This window comes from Suricata suricatta, chromosome 8, assembly GCF_006229205.1.
Source record: "Suricata suricatta isolate VVHF042 chromosome 8, meerkat_22Aug2017_6uvM2_HiC, whole genome shotgun sequence".
Classification (NCBI taxonomy): domain Eukaryota; kingdom Metazoa; phylum Chordata; class Mammalia; order Carnivora; family Herpestidae; genus Suricata; species Suricata suricatta.
In genome coordinates, this window is record NC_043707.1 from 78,507,339 (window position 1) to 78,527,622 (window position 20,284).

The window sequence follows — 20,284 nt, forward strand, 5'->3', positions numbered from 1 at the left end:
ATATATATATATATATATAAAATATAAATAAAAGCTTATGTCTATATACATGAATATACATGAACACTTGTACATTAGTGTTCATAATACCTTTATTTGTGATGGCCAGAATCAGAAACAACCCACATGTATATCAATAGGTGAATAGAAAAACAAAATGTAAAATAACCATGCCATGGAATACCACTCAACAATAAAAAGAATAAACTACTGATACAACACAAAAATATGGACGAATCTCAAAATAATTACTCTGAGTTATAGTAGTCAACCTGCCCTCCCAAAAAAGTACATACTATGATTCCATTTATATAGAAGTCTAGAAAATGCAAACCAATCTACGTTGACAGGACAAATGAAGACGAGGGTAGTGGGAAGCAGGGAGAAAGAGGAAGGGATTTCAAAAGGACATGAGGAAACTTTTGAGGGTGATAAATATGTTCATTGTCTTGATTGTGGCAATGGTTTTATGACTATAACATGTCAAAAGTTATTAAACTGTATATTTTTTAAGATTTTATTTTTCTCTGTACCTAATCTGGGGCTCAAACTTATAACCGAGATCAAGAGTTGCATACTCTACCAACTAAGCCAGCCAGGCACTCCTAAACTATATATTTTAACTATGTAGAGTTTATTCTATGCCAGTTATACTTCAATAAAGCTGTTTTTTAAAAAAAGACACACCAAGATAAACAAAGCTAACCAAAGTGTCACAGTCACAACTTATGGCGTCAAAAACTGATGTGATAGTAGATAGGAGACCCACAAACTGCTGCTGCTTTGAACCTGCCCATGGACACAAGCCTCCACGAAATCCACTTCTCTGTTCTAACTCCCTTTCTTCCTCACTGCTACATGCACCTTCTAATAAAGCTTCTCCATAATCTGGAGTTCACCTGATTTGACCCTCTGTTTCTTAAAACCAAAGATCCAAACTAAAAAGGTCATTAATGTAGAACTAGAAAGTCAAGACAAGTGGGCAGATTATAAGAAGTATGATTTAGCTGGTTGATTAAAAGGAATTCAAGTTTTTAAACTAAATGACTCCTGTCTCAGAAGCATAGAACTGATAAATATGAATGAGAAAGTACCATTGTGTGGTATTCAATAAATGTTGAAATATTGTAAATCTCTGAAAGATCATTGTGAACTTAAAAAAGATCAAAATATAAAAGATGGGGAACCAATATCTTAATTTCCCAAATTTGAAAAGAATAGATTCTACAACTTTCAAATCATGAGTTTTATGTCAATTCCAGGAAGAATACTGTAAGACACAAAAATAAAGCAGCATTGTGAGTGCACTCAAAAAGAGCATCACTAAGCACCAATATAGCAAGTCACAGTACTCTTTATGAAAGAATTTACATTCTGGAAGATCAGCAATGTGTCTTTTTTTTCCATTAAATGTTGGCTTTTCTCCAGAATTCTATCCATAGCACTGAGAGGAATTGCTAATTTGATAAGATGTAAACCTGGAACTTCTAAGAAGAAATATATGGAGAAATATGTGGAGTGAAGAAAACACAGAGAAAAACAGAGCCAAACAATGAAGACAGATGATATATGAACCCCTGGATCTACAGCTCTACATAGAGGTAGACCTACCTCAGACTTTTTCATTATTAGTCAATATCTCCCCTCCCCTTAATTACTTACTAATGTGTTTGATTGTTTCTTTATGTCTTTATTCATTTTGGCAAGTCATCTCTCTGCACTTCATTTTACCAGATTCAATTAGGAACAATGTGAACCACTGGCCACTGTCTTTTTAAAACAACGTTGTAAAGCTGCATTTCATCTAAAACAGAGTGGCCTAGATCTGTGAAGATTCTCAAAACTAAGCTAGTTAAGAAACTGAAGATGTTTATACCGTGTAGGAAAGCAGACATGATGGCTGCCTTCACATAGTTGAAAGGATCTCAGGTATAAAAGTGAATAGATTTGTTCTGGAGTGCCAAAGAATAAACTTTAAAGGAAGTCAGATTTTAGCTCACCTGTGCTGATCTTTGTGCTTAATTCATTTATTGTTCATCTGTGAAGAACCTTGAAGAGTATATACATCACTCCAATCCTTTCCAACAGCGAGATTCTATGATGTGAATGTGTTTTATTATATATTCCTCTGATTACTTTTAAAAGTAAGAATAGTTCTAAGGAAAATTCAGATATTTCCTGAGTGTCTCCTTTGTCCCAGGAACCATGTGTCTTTATACATTTCGTACACCACTCCATCCCTAGAAGTACAGCATCTGGGCAAGACTAAAACCGTTTCAATGCTATCACTCTTTCATATAATCCATATACACTACTTTTACTCTTGTTAAAGATACAACAAGTTCAGGAAATAAAATGTAGTTCCTGTTTAATTTGCATACCAGATTTGGGGAAAGACTCAAATATTCCTCAATTAGTCCATAATCCAGTTTTCCCCAGCATGCAGCTGGGCATTTTACAAGCCATGTTAACTGCCCACCAACAGCTATTCTCCCTTCTTTCTTGCTGGGAGAACCCTGGCGTGATCAGATCAGCCTCAATGGGTATTCTCAGCCTCAGTGGGTGAATCATACATTCATTCCATAAATGTTTATTGAGCACATACTTCTTATGTGCCAAGAACTAAAGACTCTCAAGATGTAAGTGAAAAGGCAATACCCTGTCCTTTTTAAGTTTCTATTCTAGTAGAGAAAGATCAGAAACAATAAATAATGGGCACCTGGGTGGTTCAGTTGGTTAAGCATATGACTTCGGCCCAGGTCACAATCTCACAGTTTGTGGGTTCGAGCCCCGTGTCAGACTCTGTGCTGACAGCTCAGAGCCTGGAGCCTGCTTCCGGTTCTGTGTGTCCCTCTCTCTCTGCCCCTCCCCTGCTCATGATCTGTCTCTCTCTGTCTCAAAAATAAATAAATGTTAAAAAAAATTTTAAAGGAAATAATAAATATAATACCTAAGTAAATTATATGGTTTATTAGAAGATGAATGGAGGGGCTCCTGTGTGGCTCAGTTGCTAAATCTCCGACTTCAGCTCAGGTCATGATCCCACAGTTCATGGGTTCAAGCCCCACATAGGGCTCTGTGCTGACAGCTCAGAGCCTGGAACCTGCTTCGGATTCTGTGTCTCCCTCTCTCTCTGTCCCTCCCTTGCATGCATGCTTGCGTGCTCTCTCTCAAATAAATAAACATTTAAAAATTTAAAAAAGAAAATCAGTGGCTTTATGAGGGAGAAATAGAAAAATTAGAGCTTGGTAAGGGAATGGAAGTGCCAGGGTAGTGGCAAGAGGCAGGTTTTGATATTAAATAGGATGATCAGAATAGGCCTCATTGAGAAAGTGAGAGTTGAGCAAAGACTTGAAAGAGGTGTGGGAGTGAGCCATGCTGATGTCAAGGAGAAAAACATTTTAGATAAAGGGGACAGCTAGAGCAAAGACCCTGCAGTAGGACTATACCTAGATGGTATAGCAAGATGGCCAGTCTGGCTGGCTGGAGTGCAGGGAAAGCAGTTGACAACAAGGTCAGAGATGTCACAAGGGCCCAGATAATGCAAGACCTCACAGACATTATTGTTGGGGTTTACTTTCAATAAAATGTGGACACTTCAGTAGGTTTTGAGCAAAAGAGTGACTCTTAAATCTAACGCCCAAGCTGATGATTCTTTCCACTTTGCATTTATCCAGTTGTTCCCCTAGCCCCACCATCCCAAAAGACCAAAGAAGTCATTTAGGGTTCATCCAATCTGCAATAAAACACAAGTATGAAATAGGGGTAAACAAAACATTCTTCTGTTTAAATGTGTATGTATGATAGAATGGGTTTTCTTTTTCCCTGCTTCCCATTTACACATAGTAACACATTTAATAATCACAACAACCCTGCAGATTAAGTATTAATGTAATTTTTGCTTTGTAGCTGAGGAAACTGAGACAGAGAATTTTAAGTCACACAACTGTTAACTGCAGACCCAGAATGGAAATCCTCCTGGCTGACTGGTTCCAGAGACTGGGCTCTGAATCATTACAATAAACTGCTTACGTTTATTAAGTTTTATCTACTAAGGGGTAGATACCTGTTAGGAATATCCAGAGGCACTTTCCTGTCCCAACTCCTCTCCATCCCAAATAACCATTCACCCAGGCCAGACAGAGACTGAGCAGACTGAGGCAAGTCCCTGGGGAAGCACTGTTCCATGCAGGAAAGCAGTGGGAGGGGGGAAGATTCCAGAAGAAAGAGGATCCAAAGGAGGGAGAGGAATATTTTTCCCTGATGACCATAATAGACGTCACTACATGGCATGACCCTGAGTATCTAGAACAAAGAACTTACTCTCTTGGACTTTATATGATTAACTGGCAACAATAACATTGTTAATAGGCAGTAGGACATTCCTTCCACAAAAAGGGCAGAATCCTGAAGTTATGTAAGGAACGTGGTCATGCAAGAAACTCAGCAGATTGGGACATTTTGCCCAAAGCCCCTCTGATGCCACCTTTCTCATAAGTTACTGATTAGTACCAGGGAGACTTTGAGTTGCAATGTGAATGTCTCACACAGTTATTTCACCTTCAAAGGGATATTTTTCCCAAGAGGAAAAATATAAACCTGAATCAAAAGAGTTTTTCTCCTTTTTCCTTCCAAGGTCACTCCCTCAAATGAAAAACACAACTATGTCCAGCCAAGAGGACAAAAATTAACTTAAAATAAAAAAGGAGGTCACCTGAAAAGCCCTACTCTTTGGGTAAATCAGGTCAGGTATCTTGATTCTCTGCCTAACACAAAGAATATAGTCTCTTTAAAGATTTAATACCCCTTTCACATCAGGCCCAGTACAATTTCCCTCATGGCCAGTTAGCCCTTTAGGGAAAGCCAATTACTCTAAGGTTTTCTTGCAAAAAAAATAACTCTGCTCTTTACTGATTCCAAATACTCATGTCTCTGACCTCAGTGGTTCTCAAACTGCTAGAATCACTCCTTTTCATAGAAAATATTGTTCAATGCCCCTATGTAGTCCTAAAACAAAATCCATACAAAACTGTAACATACCTACACATATAACTTTTGAACAAAACAAAAAAATGCCCTGACTATAACACAAAGGAGAAAAAACAGAATTTATAATAATGTATATCCCAATATGCTCAGACACAGCAATACCAGAAGACTAAGTAGTCAATTACTACCAAATTGATTAAGGTGTGTTGTATTGATGATCCAAATGCCAAAGCAGCATAGCTATTGGGCAATGTGGTTTTCCAAAATGGGGAACAACTTGGTAAAGTCTGAAATAAGTCAAGTATACTCTTCCTTCAATTTACAGTTATTTTAGTTATGAAAAATGCAGCCTATTTTTAAACCATGCAAAAGATATTATGAATTTACATAAAATGTTATTAGACCCATAATTATAAACAAGTCTCCACCTACCCAAGCAACTGATGAGGCAACCAAAAGTTATGTAGAACATCAAACAATTCTTCCTTGTGTAGGACTATCCTGCAAATCGCAACTTTCTAATATCCCTAGACTTTGTTCGCAAAATCCCTATAGGATCCCCTTAGACAACAAAAATACCCCCAATTTGCCAAAATGCTCTCTCGGGGACAGTATCATTCCTATTGGTGACAACATATACTCTTCTGTGCACTTACAAAAATAAGCACATTTTAAAAGAAAACACACTTTAAAGTTCAGTCTCTCAGATTCAGTTTTGGCTTTACTATTATACGTATCAGAAAAGTAAAAACATGTCTGAGTTTTGGAGTCATACCTGGGTTGAAACCTCAATTACACCACTATCTACCTGGGTGACCTTGAGCAATCCTCTAACCTCTCTAATCAGCAACTCTTCTTTTATAGAAGCAGCTCTTTTTCTATAGAAAAGAGAAAATGATGTCTTTACAAAAGGATCACAAATATAACTCAACCCAACTCAGTAATGTCTTGATTGTCAATAAACTAATCTGGCATTTCTCCCAGGTTCCCATTCACTCACTGGTTAATGGGGAAAGAATTAACTATATGTCCAATGCAATTTAAATTTAATCCAATCTGATAAATCATCCCTTTGGGCAGTGTTGAGAATCTCCAGGGGAAAAGTGTGTTCAGGCTCTCAGCAGGGCCAGCTTCATAGGTCTGAGGCCTGCACAGTTGCACACAGTCCTGCACTTAGAAAGTACACGCCTGGTTTAATGCTCTGCTGTCACAGTCTTAAAATTCTTAATTTTTGAACAATGGACTTGTATTTTCATTTTGTACTGGGCCCAGAAAAGTATGTAGTCAATGCTGACCCTCAGGCATCTGCCTCCTTCCCCTGCTTCTCTTCCTAAGATGACATCCAGATATCTGAGGAGAAGGGTGTTGATGGGTCCTCATGACCTTGAGAGGAAAGGCCTCCTACCCTCATGGTGGTCATTGGTGTGTATTTGGAAGTTACTACTGGTCTCAAGACAACATTATTCACTGGGGGCACCTTGCTTGGTCAGGACCAAGTAACACCTCTGCATGCTCAGCCTCACCCTTACTATGTTGGTTATAGACTGTGAGTGACTACTCTGGTCCTCACCCAATCTACTGGCCTAGCAGTTCACTTGCCTTGTCAGGGCAGGGTGGGGACATGGTGCCTCAGAAGGCCTACTGGCTCTTGTCACTTCATCTATAAAATATGGGAATTGGAAGCAGCATGGGAAAATGAAGCCATAGGATCTCCCTCTGTCTGTGGTGCAAGCCAAGTTGTGGTCATACCCCAAGTTGGTACAGGTCAGCAGGATAAAAATGAGCTTTCCAAGGCCCCCAACTTGGAAATGGGCAATATCTCCCCTCTTTGTTTTTACTTGTACTCTCATTTTTGTAACACAACTTCTTTACAAGCCACGGGGGAAAACTTACAGACCCAAATCACTACCTTCTCTTTCTATTCCTTTCCACAATCTCCTTGGTCAAGAAAGGTACATTGAGGAGGGAGAGGTTTTTACTTTCATAACATCATATCCTCCTACTCCTTGATGTTAACTTTTTGAAATCTTTAGTGTATATAAGAAAGTCTTCTCTATACAATGGATGGCCTTCTATGATCTGGCTTTTCTGGGCTCAGCCAGTGATGTGCTAAATAGGAAATAAAATAATTAAGCAAACCCTCTACATGCACACCTGGTTAAAAGGTCAAGAGTTCACTTTCTCTTCCTCTAGGACAGTAAACTTCATGGCTCTCCCATAGAGCCTTTTGCAATAAAACATGATGTAAGAAGGAAATGAAAATGTACCCATTTAACATTTGCAAAAATATTAAGCCAAAAACATTTGTTCTGCAGTTTGGTTCCATGTTTGGGTTTTTAGGTTCCTTCCCTTTCAATAACCCTACCCTATTCTTTTGCAATTAATTCTTGAGTTTCTATGATAGCCAAAGCAATTAGAAAGGGAGCCTGCACATGATTATTCAGGGATGAAATTAGCTCTGCTCTAAACCTCCTGCCTGGATCCCAGCTCTATACCCTGCTGTCAAACTGGGCATCTCTACAACTGAATCCATTCACCTTTTCCCCAAACTCTTTCCTCTTGACTTTCTTCTTTTATCAGCAGAAGAGGTTATTACAGTAGTTCCCAACCTTTCTTGGTCACAGTATCCTTGGTGTCTAGTTAATTTTTTCACAATGCCCCTAGACCAAAAGAAATCCTTAGTTTCATTTTCTACATAGTCAGGTCCAAACAATTTTGTAAGTATGTGTGTCCTCACAACCTAGTTACATTTGAAAAATAATACACATATATGTTTTTTAAATATTTCATCCTTAAATAACCATATTAACTTAATCATGAGATACATGTGCCTGCTGGGCACTATAGCACTTCTACAATCTTGGAATCAAATTGGGCACCAGCCTCACTCCCATTCCACAGTGATTTTCACATAATACTTTCTTTTTTCATAGCAACCACCAAAAACCCAGCTTTGCAAAAATACAACAACACCAAAAGGAATGGATAATTACAACACTGACACTGTGGCCTACATAGAGCTCATAGTTTGCATGATGTCCAATTAGTCAAAGAGCATAATTATGTTTCCCTTGATATTTTTAAACATCCCACAACACACTCTGTGGATTCACTATGGTATTCCAGGGCACTTCAGCCACAGTGTGGGAACTGCAGGGTTAGAATGAAAGTTTGGAACATGCTGTGATAGATCGTTACAGTAATGACCCCCATAAGTCACACCTCTTTGTATTCATGCACTAGAGTCAATGGGACTCAGTTTGGCCAATGGGATATTAGTAAATACAACATAGGCAGAGGCTTGAAACTTACTATGCTTTGGTGTTTGCCCTCTCAGGCTTCTGGAAGCCATTCTGCCACTGTATGACACACCTTGGCCAGCCCCTGGGAGATAAAAGACCTCATGGAGAGAGGCCTCAGTCATCCCAGCACCCAGACATGTGCGGAAAACCCGGACCATGGAACTCCAGCCAAGCTGACTCAGACCAAAAGAGCTGCCCACTGAGCTACAGAATCATAAAACATAAATAACACTTTCCTTTTAAACCACTATACTTTGAGTAGTTTTTAGGCAGCTGACCTAACTGATAGAATGTTAAAGAAATTGCACACACACACACACACACACACACACACACACACATATATATACACACACACATACATACACACAATGGAGTACTACATGGCAATGAGAAAGAATGAAATCTGGCCATTTGTAGGAAAGTGGATGGACCTCAAGGGTGTCATGCTGAGTGAAATAAGTCAGGCAGAGAAGGACAGATACCATATGTTTGCACTCATAGGTCTAACAGAAGAAACCTAACAGAGGACCATAGGAAAGGGAAGGGGGAAAGAGAGTTGGGGAGAGCGAGAGACACAAATCATGAGAGACTACTGAATACTGAAAATGAAACGAGGACTGAAGGGGGAAAAGGAGGGGGGAAGGGGTGATGGTCATGGAGGAGGGCACTTGTGGGGAGAAGCACTGGGTGTTATATGGAAACCAATTTGACAATAAACTATTATAAATTTAAAAAATAAAATAAAACAAAATATTTGGAAAAAAAAGAAATTTCATTCTATACTTTAGGTGAATAAAATAACTTTATACTTTAGTCAATAAAAGAATCAATTTCTTAATGAAGCTGAATAGAGCTAAAATGGATGAACAATGATCATTCAATGGTCTCCCAAGAATTCTCTTAGAAATAGCTTGTGATTTCCAGCCTTAAAAGCCTCAGGAGCAGATCCTGAAGTCCATAAATATTTCAATTTTATTATAAACGAGATTAGAAAATTGACTTCATTTGTTTGAAGCACAGTTCCTACAATTATAATGTAAGTGATCATTAACCTATGGAGGAAGCCTGTTTGTAAAGGAAAATGTGAATTTTAATTCAGTTGTCAAAAAAGTAAAGGGAAATCTTGTTACAAAACACAAGAATGGGCCCTTCAGCCCTAGTTCTGACCACTTTAACCTCAGTGGCGGAAACCCAACAGCAAACCCAGAACCAAATGAAAATGGCCTCACAGCAACAGAAATGCGTCAGTTCCAAGACACTAAATCTTAATGCTAATCAGGCCCTTCCCAACCTTATGCTAATTTAACATAGCAGAGTCTCAACCAGAGCACACAGCTGATTGGATGGAAGCATTTTCAGCAGGGGACGTAGACTGACCATCTAAAAAACTCAGGTGTGACCTTGAAAGTACAACTTTCTTGAGAGGTATGAAGAGCTGCTAAAGCACAATAAGACATGGTTTTTTGTAAGGATGAGACTGAGTCATCAAGAAAATATTGAATGTTTATGAAAATAAATTGATTTCAATTAAAAATGATTAAGAGGGACACCTGGGTGGCTCAGTCGGTTAGGCATCTGACTCTTGGTTTTAGCTCAGGTTATGATCTCATGCTTCGTGGGTTTAAGCCTGTATCAGGTTCTGTGCTGACAGTGTGAAACGTGCTTGGTATTTTCTCCCTCTCCCTCCCTCCCTCCCCCTCTCTCTCTCTGTCTCAGGATAAACTTAAAAAAAAAAGATTAACAAAAATAGTATAGGCTCTTAAAGTGGTAAATGCTATCCAGAAATTTCACTTATTTGGAAAATTCCATTTCCAAGGAGCCATTGCAAATGATGATAATTTTTGTATCTTCATGAATTAGAGGTAACTGTATCAGCTCTCCCTGGACTTGTTACTATCTACAATTTTATTCTATTGAGTGGGAAAATTCTCCCAGCCCTCAATAGCACAAGAATGACTGAGGCATTGGTCCTAGACAGCAGCTCCAACTTCCTGAGCAGGAAACTGAATAGGGCAGTAGAGGAACAAGATGACAATTGCTTCATATGGGCCCAAAGGTGAGCTCCTTCTGACCAGGTGAGGCCCTGCAGAGAGGATGAAGTCAGTAGCCCCATCACCAGGGGCCGGACATGCTATGAGAAGTGTCTACACAATGAAGGTGTCCAGCTGGGAAAAGCCCAGACAATTTCAGATTTCCTTTCTGTGGCCAAGACCCTGTCCACCCCATCAGGGAAACTGCTGTGAGACAAAAAATAAAATAAAATAAGGGAAAGCACACACCATCTACCACAGATATAGGAAACACAGCTGTAACTACAGCTTATACAGAGGCAAAAAAAACCAACATATTTTTATGTAAAAGCTTTGGAAAATATAGATGAGGAAAGAGAGGGAATAGAGCCAACTGCATACATATATAGTAAGCATGCTCAGATGCAAAATGCTGTTTTAGGATCTTTTCATGTGTCAATATATACATTAACAGAATCATTTTGAATTGAATCATATTTTCCAATTTTACAGCCATATCCTTTTAATCAATCCCATGTTTTTGGATAGCCAAATTCTACTCTGTTGTTATTTCTCAAGGGTATCAGGAAGCTCTGGTTCAACACCAAAAATCAAACTATGAGCCTCATTTTTGATAAAACTTGGATGGAGGACATGGATCAGGTTTGCAGGCCATGGTATCCGGAGTTAAATAGTTTCCTAGACAGACACAGGTAGAGCTGGACAACCGCAGGCTTCCCCCAAAGTCAGGAGGGCTTCCTCGTAAAAGCTGCACTTGGCAGAAAGCCAGTGAGGGCACACGCTCTGCAGGTAGAATGATGCAAAGTACAAGAACGGTGGGAGCAGAGTCCTGACCACAACCAAACAAGCTGCTCCTTTTCCCCTGGGGAGCAGTGTGCAGTGGAAGAGGGGCTGGAAGTATTCCAGAAGTGGCTGTCCCTCCACACAGAAACCAGGCAAAAGCAGGCTACCCATGCAGTGCCAGTTCAAAAACAAGGCTGCAATATATTTGTTTAAATTTTCACCTTTCTGAATTTGTCCTACTTTTTAAATTTTTTAAGGTTTATTTATTATTGAGATGGAGAGAAACAGAGCATGAGTAAGGGAGGGGTAGAGAGAGGGAGACACAGAATCCAAAGCAAGCTCCAGGCTCTGAGCTGTCAGCACAAAGCCTGGTGTGGGGCTCAAACCCACGAACCATGAGATCATGGCCTGAACTGAAGTAGGACACTCAACCAACTGAGCCACCCAGGCACCTCTGTCCTATTATTTTCTTAGAACATATTCCTAGAAGTGGGATTCCTAAGTTAAAGCTAAGAGCATTAAAATGTGTTTTTGACTTTATATAATTTATTTTTTATAATTTACATCCATGTTAGCACATGGTGCAACAATGATTTCAGGAGTAGATTCCTTAAGCCCCATAGCCATTTAGCCCTTCCCCGCCCCCCCCCCAACAGCCCTTCCAGCATCCCTCTATTTGTTCTCTGTATTTGAGTCCTTGATGTTTTGTTCCCCTCCATTTTTATATTATTTTTGCTTCTCTTCCCTTGTATTCATCTGTTTTGTATCTTAAAGTCCTCATGAGTGAAGTCATATGATATTTGTCTTTCTCTAATTTCACTTAGCATAATACCCTATAGTTCCAGCCACATAGTTGCAAATGGCAAGAATTCATTGATTGTTGAGTAATACTCCATTGTGTATGTATATACACACACACACCACATCTTCTTTATCCATTCATCCAATGATGGACATTTGGGCTCTTTTCATACTTTGGCTATTGCCGATGGCACAGCTATAAACATTGGGGTTCGTGTGTCCCTTTGAAACAACACACCTGTATTCCTTGGATAAATACTTAGTAGTACAATTCCTGGGTCATAGGGTAGTTCCATTTTTAACTTTGGGGAACCCTCCATACTGTTTTTCAGTGGCTGCACCAGTCTGCATTCCCACCAGCAGTGCAAAAGAGATCCTGTTTCTCTACATCCTTGCCAACATCTGTTGTTGCCTGAGTTCATGTTAGCCATTCTGACAGGTGTGAGGTGGTATCTCAATGTGGCTTTGATTTGTATTTCCCAGATGATGAGTGATCTTGAGCATTTTTTCAAGTGCTGGTTGGCCATCTGGATGTCTTCTTTGGAGAAGTATCTATTCATGTCTTTTGCCCATAAAGCTAAAAGAATTTTTAAAGTCTTTCACATATACTATCAAATTGCAGAGAAGACTATAGATTTACACTCCCAACAGCAATGGATGAAACTGCACACTTCTTCACTCTCCTTGCTGTTGTGATATGTTAAAATGGTATCTCATTATTGTGCTGGTTTGCATTTTGTTACTAGGAAGGCTAGAATCTTTCCATATATTTATTGGCCATTTTTATAATTTCTTTTCTGACTCCTTTGATATGTCCTTTGCTCATTTCTTTGGTTCAAGATTTTCATATTCCTATTCATTTGTAAGATGCAAAAATATTTAAGCAAGTCACTCTTCTTAATCTTACAATTGTGATGCATCACATAGCAGTTAGAATCATAAGCCTAACAAAGCATGATACTGATAAGAGTTGTTGAGAGTGATCACTGTTGAGCGTGATCATTTCCATATTTATTAAAACTTTCCCTTATGTCCAAGCAAGAACCAATTTGAAGAAGGGACAGGTTTTTGGAAAAGGTCAACGTCTATAGCCCACAGAAGTGCTTGGATTTAATATCCTCTGATATTGTCTATGCACTGACATTTTTATTTCAAACTTTAAGAAGTTTCATAATTATTTATCCAGACATCTAAATTTTTTTTAATTTTTAAGGAGAAAATAGTTCATGTTCCATTTTAATTCCAAGTACAAGAGAGACAGTTAAATTTGTTTAACAACTGCAGACATGATCTCAAGGGGGCGAGGACAGGAAATGACAGTAGAGCTGCATTCAAATAGAATAATTACTTTATTACCAGATCTAATGACATGTCCAGGAGAGACCTGGAGTCTTGTCCAGTTAATGCCCCCTTGTCCTTCACTTTTTTTAATTTAAAAAAAAAATCTTAACAGATGTACTTTATTTCAAGCATATTCAGTACATGGAAATTTAAAATTTTGAAGAAAAAATTCAGGGTAATTATTTGTTCTCTTTCTTAAAGGTTCCCATCAGAAACATCAGGTATAAACTACTGAATGAAGCAAGGTGCACTGTTAAAATGACTGAACCGATACAGACAGAATAAACAGACAGTTCCCAGTATTTTGATCCATAATCTGCCAAGGATAGCTGCTTTATGTTTTAGGTACTACAACTAAGCACTGGCAAACAAAATACTCTTTAAAGAACTTTAAAACTTGTAATACATTAGTCAATATTTTTAAGTTGTTATTTAAATTCGTCAGTTAAAACAGAGGGAATATTAGTTTCAGGTGTACAATATAGTGATTCAACACTTCCATACAACACTCAGTGCTCATCACAGGTATGCTCCTCATCCCCATCACCTCTTTCATCCATCCCCCCACCCACCACTCCTCGGGTCACCATCAGTTTGTTCTCTATAGTTGAGTCTGGTTTTTTGGTTTGCTTCTCCCTTTTTTCCCCTTTGCTCATTTGTTTTTTATATTCCACGTATTAGTGATATCATATAGTATTTGCCTTTCTCCAATTTATTTCACTTAGCATAATGCTCTCTAGCTCCATTCCTGTTGTTGCAAATGACAAAATTTCACTCTTTTTGATGGCTGGGTAGTATTCTATTGTATAAATATACTAAATCTTTTTATCTATTCAATCAATGGACAGTTGGGCTGTTTCTATAATTTGGCTATTGCAGATAATGCTGCTATAAACATCAGGGTGCATTATCCCTTTGAATTAGTGATTTTGCATTGAGTAAATACCCAGTAGTGTGATTGTTGGATCATAGAGTAAACCTGTTTTTAACTTTTTGAGGAAACATCATACGGTTTTCCATATGGCTAGACCAGTTTGTATTCCCACCAGCAGTACGAGAGGGTTCCCCTTTATCCGCATTCTCACCAACACCTGTTGTTTCTTGTGTTGTTGATTTTAGCCATTTTGACAAGTCTGAGGTAATACCTGTAGTTTTGATTTATATTTCCCATATTATCAGTGATGTTGAGCATCTCTGGATGTGTCTCTTGGCCATTTGAATGTCTTCTTTGGAAAAGTGTCTATTCGTGTCTTCTGTCTATATTTTTATTGGATTATTTGTTTTGGGGTGTTGAGTTTTATAAGGTCTTTATGTTTTTTTAGATACTAACACTTTATCCAATAGATCATTTGCAAATATCTTCTCCCATTCCATACGTTGCCTTTTAGTTTTGTTGACTGTTTCCTTCACTGTGCAAAAGCTTTTTATTTTGATGAGGTCCCAATAGTTCATTTTGCTTTTTTAATGTTTATCTTTGAAGGAGAGACAGAGCGTGAATGGGGAGAGAGGGAAACACAGAATCAGGAGCAGGCTCCAGTCTGAGCTGTCAGCACAGAGCCCAACGGGGGTCTTGAACCCACAAACTGGGAGATCATGACCTGAGCGAAGTCGGACGTTCAACTGACTGAACCACTCAGGTGTCCCTCATTTTGCTTTTTTTCCGTCTTCCCTCAAGAGACATATCTAGAGGGGCTCCTGAGTGGCTCAGATGGTTAAGCATCTGACTTCAACTCAGGTCATGATCTCATGGTTTCTGAGTTCGATCCCCACCTCAGGCTCTGCACTGACAGCTCAGAGCCTGGAACCTACTTTAGATTGTGTCTCTTTCTGCCCCTCCCTCACTTGTGTTCTTTATCTCTCAACAATAAGTAAGTAAGCATTTTTTAAAAAGAGAGACATATCTAGAAATAAGTTGCTATGGTTGATGTCAAGGAAGTTACTGCCTGTGTTCTCCTCTAGGATTTTTCTGGTTTCAGTTCTCACATTTAAGCCTTTCATCCACTTTGAATTTATTTTTGTGTATGGTATAAGAAAGTGGTCCAGTTTTCCCAATACCATTTGTTGAAGAGACTATCTTTTTCCCACTAGATATTCTTCTTGCTTTGTCAAACATTAATTGACCGTATTGCTGTGGGTTTCAATAATATCTTTGTAAGAGGTCTTAAAAGATATTGAGCAACTGGTAGTAAACAATACCTTAACAAAAAAAATGTGTTTAGTCATTCTTTCTGTTAAAAAAAAATTTCAATTTGGGGGGACACCTGGGTAAATCAGTTAGTTAATTGATTTCTTCTCAGGTCATGATCTCATGGTCATGAAATGGAGCCCTGGTGTATGATTCTGAGCTGGGCATGAAGCCTGCTTAAGATTCTCTCTCCCTCTCCTTCTGCCTCTGCCCCACTTACATATGCACTCTCTTATTCTCTCTCAGGAAAAAAAAAATCTCCATTCTTTTTAATTCCATTCTTTTTTTTTAACAATTGTAAATATTTATTCAACCAACGTCAGAGCACCTAAATATATAAAGCAAAATTTAACAGAGTTAAAATGAGACATAAAAAACAATACAATAGTGGTTGGGGACTTTAATACCCCACTCTCAACAATGGATAGATTAAGACAAAAAATCAATAAGGAAACAGTGGATTTGTACAACACTATACAGCAAATAGACCTAAGAGACATATTCAGAACAGTCAATCCCATGACAGCAGGGTACACACTCTTCTTATATGCATATGGATCATTTCCTAGGATAGACCACATGTTTGACCACAAAACAAGTCTTAGTAAATTTAAGAAGATTGAAATAATACCAAGTAGCTTCTCTGAACACAACGGCTTGAAACTAGAAATCAGTAAGAAAAGGAAAAGTGGAAATCTCACAAATACATTAAAATTAAGCAATACTCTTTTGAATAGCCAATTATTTAAAGACGTACACTCCTAGGGGTGCCTGGGACATTCAGTCTATTAAGGTCTGACTCTTGGTTTCAGCTTGGGTCATGATCTCATGCCTTATGACTTCGAGCCCCACGTGTGGCTCTGTGCTGACAGCGCAAATCCTGCTTGGGATTTTCTCTCTCTCTCTCTCTCTCTCTCTCTCTCTCTCAACAGTAACATATATACTTTGAAATCTACCAAATCACTAAATTTCAGAATTCTAAAATACTTGCTATTATGCATTGTCCCAAAATAGTCCCTTCATCATCTTTATACTTCTCCATAAAGTATAACAATACCTGTTAGAGCCCTCATCATTCACCATTTATTAATTCAATAAACATTTTGAGAAGCTATAACATTCTTAAAAACTTAGTGCTACATTAGAAGCTAAGGATACAAAGATAAGTAAAACAGCTCTTACCCTCAAGGAAAACATGGTCTAGAGTTTATAGTCTAGCAGGGGAGACAGTATACAGTTTATAGTGGGGGAGACAGAAAAGGAGAATCCACTGTGGTACAATCAAGTACTGATACTGAGATAACCCAGGGGAACAGTCACACTGAAGCTGAGGGAATCAGAGAAGGCTTCTAGGTGGAAGTGATGAGTCACTGAGTCCTGGACAATGAGCAGGCTATACCCACGGAAAGAGAAAAAGGGTTATTCTGGCAGATGTGAAGGCACAGAGGCAGGATGAGTCACAATGAGGAGAACCAGTAGTAGAGGAGTTCAGTTCAGATGAAGCATAGAGTTGGGGCAGGCACAGTCAATGGTGAGAGACAGCACTATAGAAGAAACATTACATCTTTACAATTCATTGAATGCTGATAAAAGTTGATGATGAAAGGACTATTCTTATCCTCCTCCTCCCATTTCACATTAAAGAAACAGAAGATTAATATTAAATTTTTAAGTGACTTGCCCAAGGTCATATATTACAGAAGTGGCTAAGATAAAATTCCAACTTAGAAATTGATTCCAGAGCCTAGGCTCATCTGCTAATCAGGAGTGGGTTTTATGCTATGCTAAGGAATTTGAATTTTACCTTGAAAATCATGGGAAGCCAACAATTTTAAGCAGGAGAATGATGAGTTCATTTTTGCCTTTTAAAAGGATGACCCAAACTACTGAAGGGAGGAAGTGAGGCTAGACCTGAGATGAAACCATGTACAATTCTGCCTGTTATATCCTACACAACTAGAGGGAGGGCCATTTAATGTGGTCTATGAATGGCACCCTTGAAGTTGTGCACCACACACCCTACATGACCACATTTGATGTAACTGCAAGTTAGGAGGTTATTATAGTAATCCAGACATAAGATATACGAGGTATTGAACTAAAGAAGAGCAATAATGGCAGAGAAGGGAATGGTTTATAATGCAGAAATAATGATGTAGAATCAACAGGAGCTGGTGGCTGGTTGGATGAAGATGGTGACACAGAAAGAGCAGTCAAAGATAACTTATTTTGTCTAAGTTAGAACTACATTTTTTCATCCTCTTTCCTACTTGGTTCTGGTTTAGAAACTTGCACATGAATTGAAAAGTGAAATGAAGCAGTCAGCCCTTATGCTCTGAAGGTCATCGTAGTTAGAAATGAGAAGAGAAAGATGCAGAGAAGCAAGTAAGTGCCAGTCTGTTCTTGCTCTTCCCCACTCTGCACCTTCCTCTGCTTTCAGGTCCAGCTGTTCTTCCCATCTGCCTGTCCTGCTGACCAAGAGCAACCCATGACCAGATACCCAACTGCAAACTCACAGAAGCAACCACAAGGACCAGATCGCAGCCTTCCACAGACCTCCACAGGAGCGGAGCTCCCCTTTGTGGACCCTTTGCTATTATGTATTGACCTCAAGCTCTGACTTATCCATCAAGCTAGTGCTTCAGGAAAACTGCTTAGTGGCCCAATGCTAGTGCTTCAGGAAGACTGCTTAGTGACCTCCCTTCTTCACCAACTCTCCTTCCTGGACCTTTACTTCTCCCACTTCAGTTCCTGATTCCAGCAGGCTTTTTTATAGCAACTGAAAAGATTATTCTGAAATGCATATAGAGCTGCAAAAAACATATAAGAGTCAAAACAACTTTGTAAAAGAAAAAATTGGAGGAATTACACCATTTAATGTCAAGCCTTATAAGTGAATCTATGACAAAACTGAAAAAATGGACACCCAAATTACACAGGGACAAAATATGTGGCAAACTTGCCTGGGATAACATGGAAAACAGAACACCTGTCCACTGAGACTGTAACTCTAGGGGAAGTGGTTGGAAAGAGAGTAACTGTGGGCTTACTTTTATATTTCTGGCAAAGTATCTTAAGAAATGAGCTCAAGTGGAGTGCCTGGGTGGCTCAGTTGGTTGTGTCTGACTCTTGATTTCAGCTCAGGTCATGATCTCACAGTTTGTGAGTTCGGGCTCCACATCAGGCTCTGCGCTGACAGCATGCACTTTGTTTGAGATTCTCACCCTCCCTCTTGCTGCTCCTCCCCCGCCCCCCCCCATATAAATAAACTTAAAAAAAAAAAAAGCTTAGGAAATAATTGGCCAATTTGCAAGCAGAAACTGAGGGTCCTGACTAGGAAGGCTGTATTAAAGCTATTGGACCTCAAACTTTAAAAGACCATTTTGAAAAGATATTTGAACACAAAAGCCCATTGAAACCTAGCTTTGTTGCTGCCATTGGGGCTAACACAGTTAGTTGTGGTTGGGTTTGGGGTGAGGAACACTGACTATGGAGATAGGAGGGTCTCCCATGGTCCCTGAAACCCTGTGAGACTTCTGCCCACTCATCATCATTAGAGGAAACAATCCTGATGCAAAGGAATGTGGATGAAAGAAAAGGCATTCAAGGACCATGGCACCCTCCATCAACTGTGGATATTGCAGCAGCATTAATCTCCTAAAGTGCTCATACGACAAGATGGAAGGAGAAGGGCCCTGCCTTCATTCTGGAGATGCTCACGTCCAGATAAACTCGATGTCTAAAGAATGTGCTGAAAATCCAAGCTTCAGAAATATATGTAATTTCTCCTGGAACTGGGCTTCTAACAACTTTTATGTTTGTTGACAAAAGCACTGTAAATCTGGCTTTTCTAAGAAAAAGTGTCCAAAGATTCAATACACTTGGTATTCTTGCCAAAATCTTTTGTTCTCTTTCATTTTTCAGTCACTTTATTACAACTTAATCTTTGTAAATCCTATTTTGAGTCCTCCAAGCTTCTGGAAGTACTTTGGATTACTGGAATTATAGCCTTCATTCTAAAAGTCTTTTTTGTTGACTCAAAATGCCTTATTTTATTGGGCACTCTCTTTCATGAAGTCTTTTAAATCCAAGGATTACTGGTATACATTCTTAGAAGATTTGTGTCAGTAAAAATGAATTTTGTTCCCATATCAATTTGGTTTCATTACCTCATTAGCTACAGGGAGTTTGGTAATATAACTAGATTCTTGGGATATTACTAGCTCTATTCTACTTCCTTTTAAAGTTTTGGATTCTTTTTTGTAAACCTGAGGACTTTCAGACAGGTTTTGTAAATACTTTTTACATGACCAAGCTATAGTGACTTGTCCAGATGACATTTGATCAAGATGTCAAACAGAATTTCTTGAGATTATTTGAGCATTAAAACAATCCCCAAGACCTTACACTTGCACAAGTAGGAAGCAAGATGTGAAAGTTGTATAGCCTTCAAGAGTACACTCCCAAATGTCCTTTTCAGATGTGGCCATGGAAAACAGGATATGGAAGACCCTCCCAGAGGATGGACTCAGGGCCATGGACAAAGAAGTTCTACCAGGAAAGCAAAGTCATGATCTAATCAAGGAACTTCCCCACCACCCACCTTACAAAGGCAAGATACTTTCATAATGCTTGTTCAGGATTTCATATATACTAGGACCTAAAACGTGTTGAGTGTCTTCTGTTCTTGTTTTCCAAAAGAGAGGTTCATTTTTTTTTTTTAGTTATTCCATCCCTGACTCACCATTCTCTATTCAGAGGGAGAAAGGCTGAACAGTCTTTTCATTGACAGATCACCACAAGAGGCCCCATCCACATGCCAGGTCCATCATCTGAAGATCTGAACTTTG

General features: G+C 38.9%; 1 pseudogene; it reads left to right on the plus strand.

Annotated features, from left to right (window-relative positions):
• Positions 1–19,771, plus strand: part of LOC115297653 — a 25,913-nt pseudogene extending 6,142 nt beyond the window's left edge.
• Positions 19,772–20,284: the final 513 nt, after the last annotated feature.